General features: G+C 47.8%; 1 protein-coding gene across 7 annotated transcripts in view; it reads left to right on the forward strand.

Moving 5' to 3' along the window:
- Window positions 1-16,660, forward strand: part of PAX2 (paired box 2) — an 86,218-nt gene that overhangs the window by 23,428 nt on the left and 46,130 nt on the right. The gene's annotated exons all lie outside the window — the stretch shown is intronic.

The following is a 16,660-nucleotide window of genomic DNA, read 5'->3' on the forward strand; positions in this document are numbered from 1 at the left end:
CCTAGCCCTGATGGCCCCAGGGTCTTTGCTGGGCTGGTGAAAGAAAGTGAAGGAGATCAGGAGCCTCGTGGGCAGTGTCCAGCATCACAGGTCACAGAGTTGGTCAGGGAGGATGTCCTTATTCTGCACCTTATCCAGTGACCTTTTGTCCTAATTTGAGAGAACAAGATGGTGCCTGCCTTGTGTATGGTACCAAGAAAAGTTGGTGACTATGTGTTGGGGTCATCTGTGTGGCTCTGTTCTGGGAAGAGTGTGTGGGCTTGGGGCATCTCGCTGAACATGGCATTAGTGCCCTGGGAAGCCATTTAAATGGCCCTGGCAGTCCAGGAAGCTCTGAAAGGAGTCAGTTCTGTCGAACAGAGAGCTGGTGGTTCACTGTTCAGAGGGTTTCCAGTTGAAGGGATTGTTTGGTCCCAGAACAAAAGTCTCTGCCATCACTTGGACGGCCTGTCTGCTTGGGGTGTTAGGAAATTGTGTTGGGAGAGTGTGGGGTTGCATAGATGGTAATTGTCCAGCAGGGTACACGAGTGGGGGTCCTGTCAGGTGCGCAGAGGGTCCAGACACATTTAGTCTGTATGTACACATGCATTTGGTCTGCTGGAGGTGAGGGTGCAGAGCTGGGTGTGATGCCAGGGTGCTGGGTGGGTGTAACATGCTGCTGGGAAAGCAGGTAGCCACTGCTTGTTGCTGTCTGCTGAGGTCCTCAGAGGGAGTGTGCATGGAGGTGGAGACAAAGACCAAGCTATTCATCTCCTTTTATCATCTGCAGAGAGGATACCTCCTTCCCCTCCCCCATCCTCTACCTTTTCCTTCCTCTCCATCTTCGCCATCATCACTCGGGTTAGCTGGTTTGGGTTAAGAGGCCAATCTCAGTAGACTCTAATTGAAGACTGAAGAGAATTTGATAAGATAAGGCAGGCCAACGAGGTTCCTCTGGGGACCAGTGGAAGTTTCACGTTCCCCCACTACGCTCCGCCTCCCTAAGGAGCTGACAGCAGGGCAGGCGGCTTTCCCATTGACTGCAGCTGTCTGGCCTCTGAGAGAACCAGAGGAAAGGGGGCATTCCCCAGGGTCGAGACTTGGATTCCTTCCCCAGCTGCCAAGGGCCTGGAAGGGACAGTCTCCTGTAGCCCCGGATGAGACAAGGAAAACCGGTAGAAGAGAGAGCTGAGGACAGGAGGAGAGAACTGAGAGCCGGACGAGACTGACACTGACCAGCCCTAGCAGGAACTTGATTTGTGGCCACAGGAATACACTGGGGTGTGTGTATTAGGAATAAGGTCTCTTATTATTATCGTTATTATTATTAGGGAAGAGACTCTAAAGGCTTTAAGCCAGTCTGCTGGGCAGAGCACTCAGCTGTTTGCCAAAAGTACTGCATTGGTTCAGGTCCAGCTCCTCCTAGAAAGAGTGTTCACCTCACTCTTAAACCCCCTGCCCTCCCACCCCTGCACATGGGGTGCCTCTTCCCCTGTTCTCACTTCCCCTGAACTTGGCTCTGAGGTCCAGCTAATTCCTGGCCTCAGGAAACAGCCCAAAGGGCAGTATAGACTTCTCAGGAGATGACCTCCCAGGGTGGGTGCAAAAAAAAAGTTGAGAAAAATTCATTTCATGGCCAGTGGCTGCTCAGAAAAGGCGATTCCAGCATACGAATGTGATAAATGTTAACTGAGCATTAATCGCATTAAAGAGGGCCCTATAAACTTTTCATTTCTAATTAAATTCATCCAGTGATGCTGCCCAAGCGAGTACTCTGGGCCTTTGTTTATGTGGAAAATTAAAATGCAAATACAATGGGATTTATTTCCAGGAGTGGAGTGATGGGCTGGCCCCTCTGGCTGCTGGTCTCCAGGCTTGTCAGGCCAGGTGACTGCTTCTTTGGAGGTGCTATCCCCCTTGGGACACATTCTGGTGAGAAGGGAGAGGCCAGAGTTCAAGGTCAAATAGGGTTAGAAATGGGGAAAAGGTGTGGAAAGGATTGAAGAAAGAAAGAAAGGCAATAAATGACCCAGAAATATGAGGCATTATCCTGGTCTCCTACTGTTCAACTCTCACTTCTAGGAGAAGAGCCCCCCACAAACTTGTTTGGGAATAAGGTCACCACAGTTTCCTCTGCAGCTGTGGGATGGAGGGTGCAAGGAAGAGATATTGGAGGAAGCAGCAGGGCCACGCATATATGGTCCTGGTCCTAAAAGAACTGAGTGGTCGTCAGCAGGGAGGGCCCAGGGCCTGGATTTATCTCCAGTAGTTTGAGAGTCAGCTTCTGTTCATATGATGGTTTCACTGGGCTCTTCGTGCCAGTGCCCAGTGACATTGACCTAGGGCAATGCAGCACAGGGGTCAAACTGAGGACACTGTGCATGCACACCCACATGCGCACAGCCCTCTCTCACGTAGGGAAGGCCAGGTTCTCATGAGAATAAACAAATGTCCCTTGCAAGGAGTCCTTTAGTGCCATGATCCCTTTGACAAAAGTGATAACCCTAAATACTACTGAATGGAATGATCTGAATTTCCTATTTACCAAAGCCTCAATTAAGTCAAGTGGAGAGAAAACCTGGGTAAGAAAAGCCATTTGGGTATATCAATAGAGACACTGAAAGATCGCTGTGCTGCTCTGTGGACAAGGAAGCTGTAAACAGCATTAAAAAGTAGAGAGGGAAGGAAAATGGAAGTAGGAGAGATGATAAAAGGCAGAGCACTAAATCACAAATAGAGGTGCATGTAGAAAGTCACAAACCAGATTTACGCGAGGCTTTGCAAAATCTTCAGCTTGGACTGTTGATACGTAGAGAGACCAAGCACACAGGCATGTAGGCATCCAGAGAGCAGGCGAGGCCACGCCAGTATGAAGAGGGGGGATTGGCTGCAGCATCGGCTGTCTGTACCCGATGCTGGGATTGACCTGTCAGCTCCATCATGCAGGGACCTTACTGGGTCTAGTTCTGTAGACAGTCGAGGATATAGCCTTATAAGATTTTTAAAGCTCTTTAAGCACATGAGTCTCTTGTGAGCTGGACCCATGTTCTAATAGATCTCCAAGGCAGCAACCCATCCCCAGAATGGAGTCTGCTTGACTAGTTTTGTCCGATAGCTGCTACCCTGTTCTCTTTAGCCTGTTTTATTCTGTTTTTTTTCTCTTTGATGTTTGCTTATGCCTCCTAGAAATCCATGAGCACCTGCTGATGAACAGGCTAATAACTGTAGCAATTCCTAAACATCTGGGTGAAAACCAAAGCCTTTAGTCAGTTATTTAATAAGAGTTGTTGATATGATGTCAAGTATCTGGTGATTTGGAGATGTCGAAGTAATTGGTTGAATTTCGTCGTTTTTATCCAGGCACAGAATTAATACCCATTTTCATTTCATTGGTGTTTTGTTTACTGGGAAACACCTGTTCTCGTCTCTGACTTGAAGGGACACTGGGCTTGGCCTGAGAGTCAAGCGGAGAGCTGGCGCTTACAGCGTTTAGTATTTGAACAGGCACGGCTGATGGGCACTTTCACCTGAAAGTTGGTTGGGAGGGCAAACCACTTTGTCCAAATAAGCTTAAGCTGTCTGTGAGGACTGGCTTCCATAAGGGAATCCACTTTGCCAGATGGAAGGAGAGTATCAGAAGTCTTAGTAGATATGGTGCTTCATTCATTTATTCTTGCACTCATCCATTCAGAAAAGCCTTGCTAAGCACCTGCTGTGTGTGAGGCAACTCACATAAACCCATGTGGCGTAGAAAATGTAAGAAAGCAGGCTCTGGGGAGAGAGAGCCAGAGTTTGAATCTAGCTCCCCTACTCACTGGCTGTGTAGTTAGAGGTAAGTCTCATGTGCTTTCTGGACCTTAGTTTCCTGCTTACCTAACATGGGGCTAATGGTACAGCTCTCTCATAGGTTCTCATGAAAGTGAGATGAGTAGTCCACATAAACCTGCTTAGAATTGCACCCGGCAGATATCAAGTGCTCGATAAATGTTAGTTATTATCGTGGCAGTAGTATTCATCAAGTGTATATTTCTTGTTATGTGTCTATGTCAATGTGAATGAGTTCTGGCCTTAGTGTGCATAAACACTGAAATCTTTTATATAAAAATGCTTGAGGAGCCAAAAGGATATTCTGTGAACAGAATTGTATAGCATGAATGACAGTGAGAACTGTGGTCCAGCTGAATTTAGAAAGGGGGCCTGCTCTGTGTACATCCAGGGGGAAAAACCAACAACTCTACAACTCAGTTATCTGACCACTGAACAGAATTAGTTATCTAATTTTCCCCTTTGCCCATTTTGAGAGGTCTGCCTGCTTCTGTGGACGTGTGTGTGTGTGTGTGTGTGTGTACTTGAACTTCGTATGACTGCACATTTCTTCTCTGTGATGAGCTTACTACTGCTTGAGGAGTTGAAGGTTGGCATTTTCTGGGCTCCATGGCATTTTCATGTGTTGTGGTGCTTTGCATTTTGTAGAGTTTTTTAAAGATAAAATGAAACGGTAATGGGAAAAAATTCCTTATTTGATGGGTTTAAAGGGTTCCCCTGATTCTTAAATGTCATAGAGGGAAGAGAAAGGGAGGGAAACAGGGAGAGGAGGGGAAGAGAGGAGGGAGACTAGAGATAAGATAAAGGATGCAGAAAGGGGGCAGGAAGAAGTGAGCAAATATTGGACAAATTCAAACCAAATCTGTCCACCAAATTGTACTGCATAGCTATACATTCCAGGGAAGCATGGGAAGTTGATAATTATCGTAGCTATTTCCATTACTTATGAATAAAAAAATCTTAAGAAAAAAATTTACTTTGGGCTCACTGCACTCAGTGCAATGGGTCAAAGTAACTGGACAGCTGCAAAGTAACTGGACAGCAAAGATGAAAACCAAAGCTTCCCAAACTCATGATAATGTGTTCTGACTCCCCATCTTTATGGGGAATCCCATGGAATGAGGCTAAAAGCAAACCCCAAATTCTTTCAGCCTCTTTGGCCTAGTTAAGTGACCAAGTTCAGCTCAATGGACTTCCATCAGAGCCACATCCAAATGCCATTGACATTCACTTACATATCGGATTCCTTTCCTACCTCTTCCTTAGTCCCCAGATTTAACACCTAGATTCCACTATTCCTCATTTACATCTATTAGCTGGTAAAGGTCTTGATTTTTTTAATTAGAAAATAAATATTTTAAGTGAGCTAAATTTGAATTCTGAGAGCTCAATCATCCTTAAATTTTTAAAATAAGTGTTAAGTGTATATGGGCCACCATCTTCCTGTCTGCCTGTTCATTCCCACAGGGCTGGATGCAGCCCTCTTACGGAGGCGGTGAACTCTGTCAGCTCCCAGCCCCTGCCGCTATCCAATGAATCAGAAGGTCAAGAAGAGAACTATCCTCTGCCCCTACCTCACTGCCCCAGCTGACTGTAGTTTTTGCACTTCTCTGCTTAAATCACACAAACACCTTGATTTATGTTAGGTTTTATGCACATTAGCACACATGTGTACATGCTTATACACACGGATAGGCCAATCTTATGGATGTTTCACTTGGTAAGTCCTAATAATAATGATGATAATGATGATGATGCTGATGATAATGGCTAACAACTGGTCACTGCAGTAGGAATGGTTATATGCATGTTGCATTTATTAATTGCTTTAAGCTTCATAAACGACCCCATAGGTCCTTTGTAGGATTGTTTGTAGATGAGGAGTACAGAGAAGCTCAATAACTTTCTCTGGTCACAGGCTAAGTAGCAGAACAAGGATTTGAATCCATGTAGTACTGGCCCTGAAACCCATGTGCGTATCCACCAGTCCACACTTCATATCGACTTTTGATCAAAGGAAGTGCAGGCATGTGTAATCTTTTGGAGAGCTCTGTACATTTTGCAGTCTTATACCCCACCATGTATCAATACATTTACTCACAAGCTCAGAACAGAGACCCTGCACCTTAGTAGAAAGTCATGCCTAGTACTTTTTTCCTGTTCTCTCCCATGGTGTGAGTACTAAGCCACATCATCTGGGGATACTGGGGAAGAAGAAGATGCTGATGGCCAGAGCTATAGAGTGGAGCAAACTGGGGATCCTTGGAGCCAGAATTTGTCATTATTCCCATTGAAATTGGGGAGTTCTCTCCCATCCAGCCTCCCCTAACCCTATCAGAGATCTAGACTCTCTACGGACATAGGGTTTGGCCCGTGGGCTTAACTCCCAAATTAGGCAGATGTAGGGAAGGTGGCACCAGGACCTATGTCGGTGGGATAAGATCAGAACTGTTCTGTTAAGCAGAAAAAGTTTGCTTCCAAGAAGAATAGAACTGTGCATTTGGTCGAGAAGAGATTTGTTCTGCATTTCTAGAATCTTTCTTCTGGAAAGGAGCAGTATGAATAACTAAGCCAGAAAAGCTTTTAAAAATGAAAGGATGGGCTCTCTCACCCACAAACACACCAAGAAAGCAATTACCAAATTATACACCACTCCCCAGCTCCAACATCATTACTCAGCCCACATCACCAAAGAGACATCCATTAACCTAGTCTTTGAGAGACATGCATTACAAAAATAAAAGAGATGCTGATACAATCAACGAACACAATAATTCAAAGCAGAAACATGGACATTGCCACCAAACAATACTTAAATTCTTCTAACTCAGTGTTACGCAAAGTACAGTCTCCTCCATACAATACCACAAAACACCGAGTAACAAACCTTAAGCCGGCTGCCAGGGGAATGAGTCACAATGCACTACACCGTAACACAGCACAATTCAACTCCCCATTCCACGGACACACCCATACACAAAGGCTGATGGCATATGGCCATCCGCGTGACAGTCAGCCCTGGTCAGACACACAGAGAGACGGAGCCAGCAACACAACACCCAGCCCTTCTGCACACCCAGCACACAGTGGTTTGCAGTCCCCGCCTCCCCAAAGCCTGCGCTCTCCTGAGCTCCAAGCACAGCGCAGCCTGCCAGAAAAAAGTGCCCTCCTGTTTCTCCAGCAGGCGGATATGTCCAGACCATCACCTCCATCATGGCCTCCAGGCTCTCGTTGCTAGTGAGAGAGTAAACTGTCCCCTGAGCCTGCTTTGCGAGAAAGAACAAATCAGCTCTATCTTGGTTGGGGTTTAATCAGACTTTGCTGTTACGGAAAATGACAGAGCTCCAGGGATGGAGGGAAAGGTGGGGGTGGGCGAGGAGGGGGCTGGCCAAGCTGGGTGCAGGAATTCCCCTTCTTCCACCAAGCCCTGCCTTCCGTGGTCATTCCAGAACCGTAGCCCTCTTGCTGGGTGTTCACTGAGTATCGATTCAGTCTGCAAGCAATTTTAATATTTCTTCAGGGACTTTCCAGCAACAGCACAAGTCATTAATTCACCCTCCCAAATTGCTTATTCAATAGCAGGAACATGGCTCCTGAATAAAGTCCCAGAATTTATGTGACTCGCACGAGTCAGGAGGTCAAACAACTGTTATGGAGCGAAGTTAAAAATCCAAATAAAATATTGACACTTTTTGGGGGAGGGGGAGAGGGAAGTAAAGGTATTTAAAATAGGTTTTTGTTGCAATGCCCCCAGGATAAAGAATGGAAGGAGACTGAAGACAAGTTGGAGTTTATAAAATCAATGGAATTTATTGCACATCTACTTGGCATTTAATAATTCTCTCATTTCCACATCACTCTGCCCCCCACACCATCCGGGCCATAGACAGAAAGATACACAGGTATACAAATGCACATTTATGCACATCAATACTGGTGCACAGACTAATATAAAAACACGATTGTGATGTGATCATCGCCAACACCCCGGGAAGGGAGCGGTAATGGCTGTGGGGTCAGGTATGAGCGTGACTTACATATTTGACAGGAACAGGCACAACTGAGCAGAAATTCATGAAGTAGGTTTTGATAAGTAGGTCCAGTATTTTAAATCTTGGATCAATGTATTAGAGCAGACATGAATATAAAGACACACTCATCATAGAAATAGTTTCTAGAAACGTGGGAACTGAGAGGCACATCTGTATGCAGTGTCTCCACATAATCGCGTCCATGATTAGAAAACCGGGCAGACAGATGTAGAGAACTGGAAACTCCACACCCTAAATCTACCAGTGCGTGCAAAACACACGGCCACCAACCCACGTCACCTAAAACTGCGGTTCTTTGGTAACACAGACGTGATGCTGACCAAACACAACCATGACACGTGCAGGGCAGAGGGTCAGCATCTTTAGAATCACAGCCACGTGCGATCTCAGTTCACCGTCTACATGTGCGAATGTTCAGCTGTCCACGTCAGGGATGTGAAGAGACTGAAAGGAAAACTTGCCCATTCCCAATTAGGGAATCAGCACAAAGAACTACTAACATAGAACTTCCCAGAAGAGATAATATGGTTCAGCCTACAGGTATTGGAGCCACAGGCCTGGACCCAAAGTCTGGCTCATGGCCTTGGGCAAGGTGCTTAGCCTCTCTGCCGTCTCCTTGGTGTGATAGACGGCGTGTCTATATGATAAAGTCGTAGTTAGGATTTGAATGAGAAAATGCATTTGTTACAATGCCTGTCACATAGTGAATAAGAAATAAATGATAGTTATCATTTTTCCTATTATTATATGCAGCTCTTCTATTCAGCCGCAGCCTCTCATGGATTCTGCCATCTGTTCTTGATGCAATTGACTTATTCTACCCAGTGGTTAGCAGCATGGGGTCTGGCGTCAGGCTCCCAGGTTTAAATCCTAGCTTTGTTACTTAGTGGCTGTGTGACCTTGGGCAAGTTGCTTAACCTCTCTGAACCTCAACTTCTACAACTTATGTTTAATAATCTGCATAAGAAGTTATGAGAAATAAATGAAATAATCTATGTAAAGTGCTTAGCACACTGCCTGGTACATCATGAACATATATTAGCTCACTATATCCCTAAATACTATATTATTATCATTAATAACACGTTTGTTATTCAACAAATAGTTTTTAAATATTTACATTATTCCAGGCACTGTTGCTAAGCGCTAGAAGTACAGTGGTGAGGAAACTAGGCATGACGTCTGCCTTTGCAGAGCTCCCGGTCCGGGGGAGGATCCGATGTGAACTGAGTAAGCAAGGAAACGAGGTTCCTGCTCTACACTAGGCCCTGAGGGGAAGAGGGGAACAGGGAAATGGATTAGAAAGCCACTGTGAGCCAGATTGGGAAAGATTTTGAAGGCCAGGCTGAGGAATTTTGAGTTCATCCTGTAGCTCAAAGGCAGCAATTACAGGATTTAACCACATCACATTCTTTCAGGCGGACACAGAGAGAAACCATGAATTGTTTTTGGATACTGCAATAACTAGGTGAGAGGGGGCGGGGCTAGAGGCAGGGTAGACCAGTAGTCTCTGACGGGCCCCACTTCTGCCACGGCTAAAAGGCTTTTCCCCTAGGCTTCCTTCTGCTTGAAGGGAGGGAGCGTGCCAGTGGAGGGGCAGGGAGGAGCTGGTCCCAGGAATGAGTCTGCAGTAGCATCCTTCATCATATAACGCAGCCTTCTAGCCTCTGGAGCCTCGCAGGCGGGAGTGTGAACCCCAGCCCTAGCCCAGAAGCCCGCACAGATGAGGGCAGGGCCAGTGGCGAGAGGAGCTAGTCCGGTCACGGCTCTGGGCTTGGCATGCACTGCAGCCTGGTTTCCAAATGGTTAGTTAAACACATTGTCCCTTAATTTTTAAACCTATGCCTATCTTGAAGTTAAATCAATCCATATGCTTACCATTCATCATCTAAACCATCCCTATTGCCCCCTTGGGCCAGCCCCATGGCCCATCTAGCCCAGTAAATTGTATCTGGCCTGGGCTCCCGGGGACACGTGGTCGAAGGATTATCGCCCTCAGTGCCAGTCATAGAAGGCTGTGTTGATTCAGGAAATATGCCAGGTGTCTAAAGAACCCACTTGGAGTCTCTTGCCCTGGAATGTACCAAAAACTATCTTGAAATTATTTTTATCTATAACCTAGAGTTTAGTTCCCACAGAGGAACTGAGAGCTTCTTGAATTTTAGTTACTGTGTCAGTCGGAGTAGGGATTAGCAGTCAGGGGGGATTCCATTGCTGGGATACGAGTAAGGAGCCTCAGGACTCTTCACTCATGGAGACTTTCTCCCAGCTCGCTCCAGGCTTCCCTGTTGACCATGAGGATGGGTTCTTCACTGGCCCCCTGAATGAGGGTAGTCTTCTCAAATACTAGAGAGTTTAAGAATAATTTGGAGAATTTGCTTAAATACAGATTCCTGGGCCTGACTACCATCGGAAATTCTAATGGGGCGGTCTGAAGGGAGCCCCAGGATTTGCATTTTAGCACACATCCCAGGGGATGCTAATGTAGGCAGTTCAGGGGCAGTGGATTGAGGAAATCCTTCTGTAAGCTTTTTAGTGTAGGACTCTCGTCTCTTGGAGCTCAGTTATGACTTCTGAGAAGCAGAACAAGAGAGCAGGGGAACCCTGCTGACCTTGGCATCTGTGTATTTCAGCTACATCCTGCTACAGCCAGCGTAGAAGGTCCTGCCCATAGCTTCCCAGCATCAGTGGCCATTCTCATGCATGGAACCCTGCCTGACACATGGTCAGCTGTCCAAACTGAAGCCTGCAGGGCATGTGAGAGGGTGCGGGCAAATGACTCCAAACTCTGCACGAACAGCAAAGCCGGGGCCGTGGGGAAGCGTCTATGTGCAGCACTTCCGGGCTGCCAGTGAGATGAGCAGGGTGGATGCCGTTTCTTCTGTGGGGAGGAGGCAGTCAATTTCGGCTTTTCTGTTCCTGGGATGTACAGTAGGGGGATTCCAGGTCCTTAGAGTCCTCAGGAGCAGGGAGGCGGAGGAACCATTTTGGGGAGAGGTGAAATTTTCCTGGATGATCTATGATGCCTCACTTGCAGCTCTGCCGTGAAAAGTCTCCAGCTGTTTGCAGTGCTCTGACTTGCCTCAGGGCTGAGCCAGGGACACAGGCCTGATGTTGGCAGCTCTCAAAAGGCCCCAGTGGAAACAATTACCTGCATTTGTTGGGCAAAACATCCTCTGCTGAAGCAAATGTTGTTTTGTCCTGCAGAATGATCCAGTCTCTGGTGATACCCAGGCAGCTTGAAGTCACTGGCAGAGGCCCCTCCTACCTTGCTCCTGGCCCAGCAGGCCGTGGGGCTGGCTAGTCTGCAACATTCTCTACCCTGGAGTTCCTGTCATTTACCAAATCAGGAAAGATTTTCCCCACACCAGGGACTCAATATTTCTGCAAAAACTCTAACGTGGGCTCTCTGCCACAGAACAATTTAAACTGATTCATGCGTGTAAATGACACATGTATGAAGACACTTGACATCCAACTCCACAGACCCTCTGAGCAAACCAGTGATATGACCAAACCTGGGCCTCACCCGCCTTTCCACTGGGCAGCTGGGCAGGGTCTCGTGGGGACGTGCTTGAAGATCCTGTGTATGTCGCATTGTCAACAGCTGGTGCTAGCAGGTGTTATTACTCCCATTTTACAGAGGGGAACACTAAAGGTCAGGGAGCCCCTTATCCTTCATTTCTCAGAACACGACAGAACAAGAGAACTGGGATTCAGGGGTTCAGATTTGGAGCTTTTGGGTATCTCTCTCCTGGGGGCAGGATAGCCTGGCAGTTAAGGGTATGGACCCTGGGGTTAGTCTACCTGAATTCAAACCTCAAATTTGCCATTTATTAAACAGTTGACCTTGGGCAAGTTATAATATGCCTTATCTGTAAAATGGTTTGTTGTGAGGATTAAGTGAACCATTTGTCTGAAGCACTGAGAACATTGCCTACCACATGGTAAATAGGTAACACAGTAGTTTTTATTACTGGAGCCTCCACCGAGGAAGTACTGCTCCTAGAAATGCTGACCACGCCCTCCAAGGTGAGCTGTCTGAGGTCACTTCAGTGCTAATAGGGCCTCTTCTTGTCTCCTCCTCGGGGGGAGTTTTTGCACACCATTTATTACCATATAATATAATGCAATATAATATCATACATAACATAACATAATATGATGGGTAGGTTAACTTGGAAACCCTGAGGCAGACCGTGGATGGATGGATAGATGAATAGATACATTTGTACTAAGTATACATACATTATATCATTCTATTGATTTGTAAAAAGTTCCCGGTCTGCCTGGCTGTAATGAGATTTTTGAACTTTGCGTGGCGATCAATGAAAGGAATATTATTGGCCTGGAGAATTGATATACCTGCTCTCAGTGGCTTGTTCTGCTCCCAGGCTGCCCCGGCCCCCCAGGTGTACGATTCCAGCAGACACTTAACCTTTTTTACAGTGTCATCAGGCTAAAAGGAATCTAATAGTGACACAGGACTTGTGCTCAGCACTCTGCCACTATTGCTTTCCTGTCACAAATAATTTATAGCCTTCTATTTCCATCCCTGAGCCTGTACCCCAGCCCTGCCTCCCGCTTCCCCCCTGCTCCCAGGAATCAATAAACTCACACAGGCACGGTGGGACTTCAGGGTGCCAGGAGACAGACAGACAGACAGACAGACAGAGAAGGGCGGAGAAAGAGAGTGAAACACAGAAGAAGGAATGAGAAGAGGAGGAAGAAGAGGGTGTAGAACCTGAGGAGGAGGAAGAATGGCCCCGGTGCATTCTAGGAGCACTGAGGGCTTCTCTGTGTCTTCACCAGTTTGACAGACTGTTACCGGGAGCCTGGCTCCCTGCGCTCATTCTGACTCACAGGGCCACTGGCCTGTTTTCCTCCCCAGGCTGGTGCAGGGTGAAGGCCTCCTGGGAATTTGCCCAAGAGGGAGTGGTTCCACCTGCCTTGTCGCCATTTACTCCAAAGGTTTGCTGCACTCCCTGGCTTCTCTTGGGTCCGGAAGAAGCTGCTGCTCATACTGTCCGTAGAGCCTTCCCAGTGCCCCCAGGCAGAGGTCCCCGGTCTGTTGTCTCTGATGCAACCTTTTTTGGGGGGTCAGTCTGTGACACCTGCTGCTGCTGCTTCCCATCTTCTCAGCATTCCTCCCAGGGTCTCTGTAGCAGCGGCATGGGCCAGGCTGGGGCATGTCGGGCTGAGATGCCTCCTGCCTGCATCTGGCTCAGCCCCTACATAGAGAGCAGCCAGGCCTAGGGGTCAAGGTGAGCCGTCTGAGGTCATTCAATGCTAATAGGACCGTAGATATAATTCTAGTCATTATTATTTTTATGGCAAGGATTTGTTGAGCCAAGGTTTATGCTAATCATTTTACATGGATTATCATTTAATTCTTACAACAGTCCTAGGAAGTGAGGACCATTATTATTCACAGGCACTAAGTAACAGAGCTGGGACTGAGCCCCTTCTCCCTTCGCCCCAGTCATACTCTTGTGAGTGGGAGATACTAAGTGCCTGAAGTCCCCGTGGGGGGCCCAGGCAGAGCCCTGGAGGTTCCAGAGAAGTTGGGGGAGAAAGCACAGCTCTGTGGAAGAAAGCATGCTGGAAAAAGAAGTGGGGAGAAGGCACCCTGGCAGGGCAGTCTTTTCAGAAACAAGAAATAGCATCTCCCTGGCCTCAAGTAAAGATGCGTTCTCCAGGGCTCTCAGCTGCATCCGCCAAAGATCCTTATGCCAGACTTGACTTTTCAGGTCAGACCTGCCTGGGACCGTGGAGACCGTAGATGTATCTGGCTCTCCATAGGGCCAAGAATGAAAGAGAATTGAAGGAGGAGGAGGAGAAGGAGGAGGAGGAGCTAGGAGAAATAGTATCAGGCAGTCACCCAAAGCAACTGCTTGTCTTCATCCTTTTAATGTCTTATGATATTCCCACCAGTTGCGTTGCATACAAAATGCAGGAGGGCAATGGGTGACAATCAGAATTCCATAGTCCAAGTTCTTCAATTCCTTGAGATCAGCTCCAGGGACTCAGAAGTGCCCACAGCCCGGGGGGCATGGATGGACACCAAGAGTATTAGCAACTCACAGCAGGCACCCTGCCCAGCCCCTCGCCCAGGCACCACCAGGCCGCTGTCAGGGAGTAGTGATTTTCCATCACTTGCTGCCTCAGCTAAATCTGCACCGGTGCCTCAGGGGTCAGAGGCGCTGGGTAACAAAGACAGAAACCCCACAAGGCCAGCCATTACCTGTCTCATCCAGCCCCAGCTCTGAGGCTTCCTTAGTCCAGAGCCCATCAGCGCTCCAGCCAGAGCCACTGGCAGGGCAGTGAGATCCCAGAAGCTTTTGCTGCAATGAATTAGAAGCAGCTGCTTTGAACTGCTCTGCCTTCTTTTGCACCTTCCCTGTAGACCAGTCTATACTGCCCCTCGCTACTCTGGTCTTTCCCATCGTGATTATGCTCCCAAGACCGCCCCCCCCCACCACCACCACGACCAATTCTTGGGAGACAGCCTTCTCTTCTGCTTTGATAAGAGATAAAAACTATAAAAGCTGTTTTTCAAAGCGTCTGGCTCTCTTAGAATATGCCATCTCTCCATTCCATTTTCCCCTTGTTCCACCTTCCTCTCACCACCACTCACAATCTCTCAGCCAACTTCAGTTGCTCCTTCTTCATTGGTTCTCCCTCCTCAGCCTACAGATGCATCCAGGTTGCTCCTACCTTAGAAAGCACCCCCTCCCCGCAGCTGCTGGTTCCATCCCCTGGCTTCCACACTTTCCGCTCCTTTTCTACAAACTTCCGAAGGCACTCATCTGCTTTCACTGCCTCCCTCTCCTCGTATGAGCTTCCTAACCTCTTTTTGTCTGGCTCTTCCCGTTTGTTGATACTGCTCTCCGCAAGGTCACTAACAGTCACCAAAATTCCCAAACCTATACCCCCTCTTATTCCTAATTCCTTCTGATCCTTATGCCACCGTTGACACTGTGGATTATGTTCTCCTTCTGAAAATGTTCCCCTCCATTGCGCTAGGTGAAACTGCCAGACCCTGGTCCTGCCATTTCCTGTGTGGCCATTTCTGACCCCCCTCAAGGTCAGGTTCTTTCCCTCCATCTCTGAAAGTGGTATCCACTCCTCAGGCCTCTTGAACATTTCAATGCTCCTCTCCTTGACAGTCTCCTAAATCCATACCTGTTGCATCAGCCAGGGCATGGGCATGTCCACCTGGACACTCCTCCACACCCTCAGACGCTGTTGGTCGAGGACCAGCATTACCACCTCCCTCCAAAACAGTCGCCTCCCCGCATCCCTCTTTCTGACAGTGGTACAAACCGCCAGCTTTTCAGTTAACAGACCTGGGGTTCCAGAGCCAAGGTTGACTCCACTTAATTGCCAAATCCTGGCCATTCTGCCTTCACACTGTCTTGTGCAGTGTTTCTGTCCAGAGGTCAGCCCCTCACTGCCTCTGCATTGCTTTACCAGAAGCAGTTTGTACATGGCTCCTCTAAGTTTGGAAATCGCCTGTGGCCTGGACCCTCTAAACCCGGTTCCCATATATGGGGGTATGCGGGACAAAGTAACAAAAGCATACATTTTTTTGAGACTGAATTCTAATTCTACCCTAACCAGTGATGTAATCTCCAATAAGCTCTTAACCTCCATCAGCTTTGGTTTTCGATCTGCAAAATGAGGATACTGGTATATACTTTGGAGGCTGTGAGAATTAAAAGTAGTGTATATAAGTGGTATAAATCGCATGTAATGTAAACACATAATAGGTGCTCAGTAAGTGGAAAATCACAACTCTCATCACTTCAGTTTGCAGCCTTATTTCCTCTTACGTACCTCCCTGTTCTGGCTGGCCTGTATGGGGAGGGGCCCCTAGAACACCAAGCTCATTTGACTTCCATGCTTTGGTCCACCCTCCTCCAGCACCTGCTTATAGTACCCTGCCCTCTGCTTCTTTGTTCATCTTAGAATCATGTTTTAAGAGACTTTAGAGGTCCTGTAGTCTAAGCTCTTTAAAGCTGAAGAAACTGAGCTCCAGAGAAGTAGAATGATGAGCCCAAAGCTATGTGGCCACATGATGGCAGAGTCGGAAGCAGGACTTGGGGCCCCTGCCATGTAGCCTGGTGCCCAGCCCACCATCCTCCGTGCCTCTGGTTCCTGTATGTTTCTATATGGTCAGCCCTACTCCACTGTGAAGAGCTATGAGCTTCACCTCCTCAGTGACTTCTCTCGCAATCCCCCTACCTGCGAGCAAGGCGATTCCTTCTCTGCCTCCTTCTGGCACTTACAGCTTGGCCCCCTGGGAGTCACTTAGCTTTCTTTGAGTGTGTGTCTTCCTCCCCCAACTTTATATCCAGCATCATGAGGCAGGGGCCTTAATTCTATTGCCTGGCTGTGCTCAGTAGAAGCTGGTTAGAGCAGAGTCCACTCATGGCTGATGACTTACCTGCTGGCTGAGGTGAAGTTGGATCACATGCGCCTCTGCAGGGAAGAGCAACACTGCTGGAAAAATTGCTTCCAAGGGCACCTGGTTTGACCAGTGGGTGGGAGGGAGTGTTCCTCAGTCCTCACCTTTGTATCACATAGGTCCTTGGGATCACGGACAGGCCAGCTCATCCCCAGTCCTGGGATGTTTGACTCACCCCAAAGTGCACAGTGTGGGGCATCGGGCTTTCCAAGCAGACTGGTAAAGAAGCTGAGATCCAAGGAGGACCTCAGGAAAGGAGGCCATTGGGCCGGCGAGCTCGACAGAGACAGGGCTTTGACTTGTTTGAGAGCAGAAAGTGGGCTCAAGAAGTTGT

Source organism: Phyllostomus discolor, chromosome 5 (assembly GCF_004126475.2).
Source record: "Phyllostomus discolor isolate MPI-MPIP mPhyDis1 chromosome 5, mPhyDis1.pri.v3, whole genome shotgun sequence".
NCBI lineage: Eukaryota > Metazoa > Chordata > Mammalia > Chiroptera > Phyllostomidae > Phyllostomus > Phyllostomus discolor.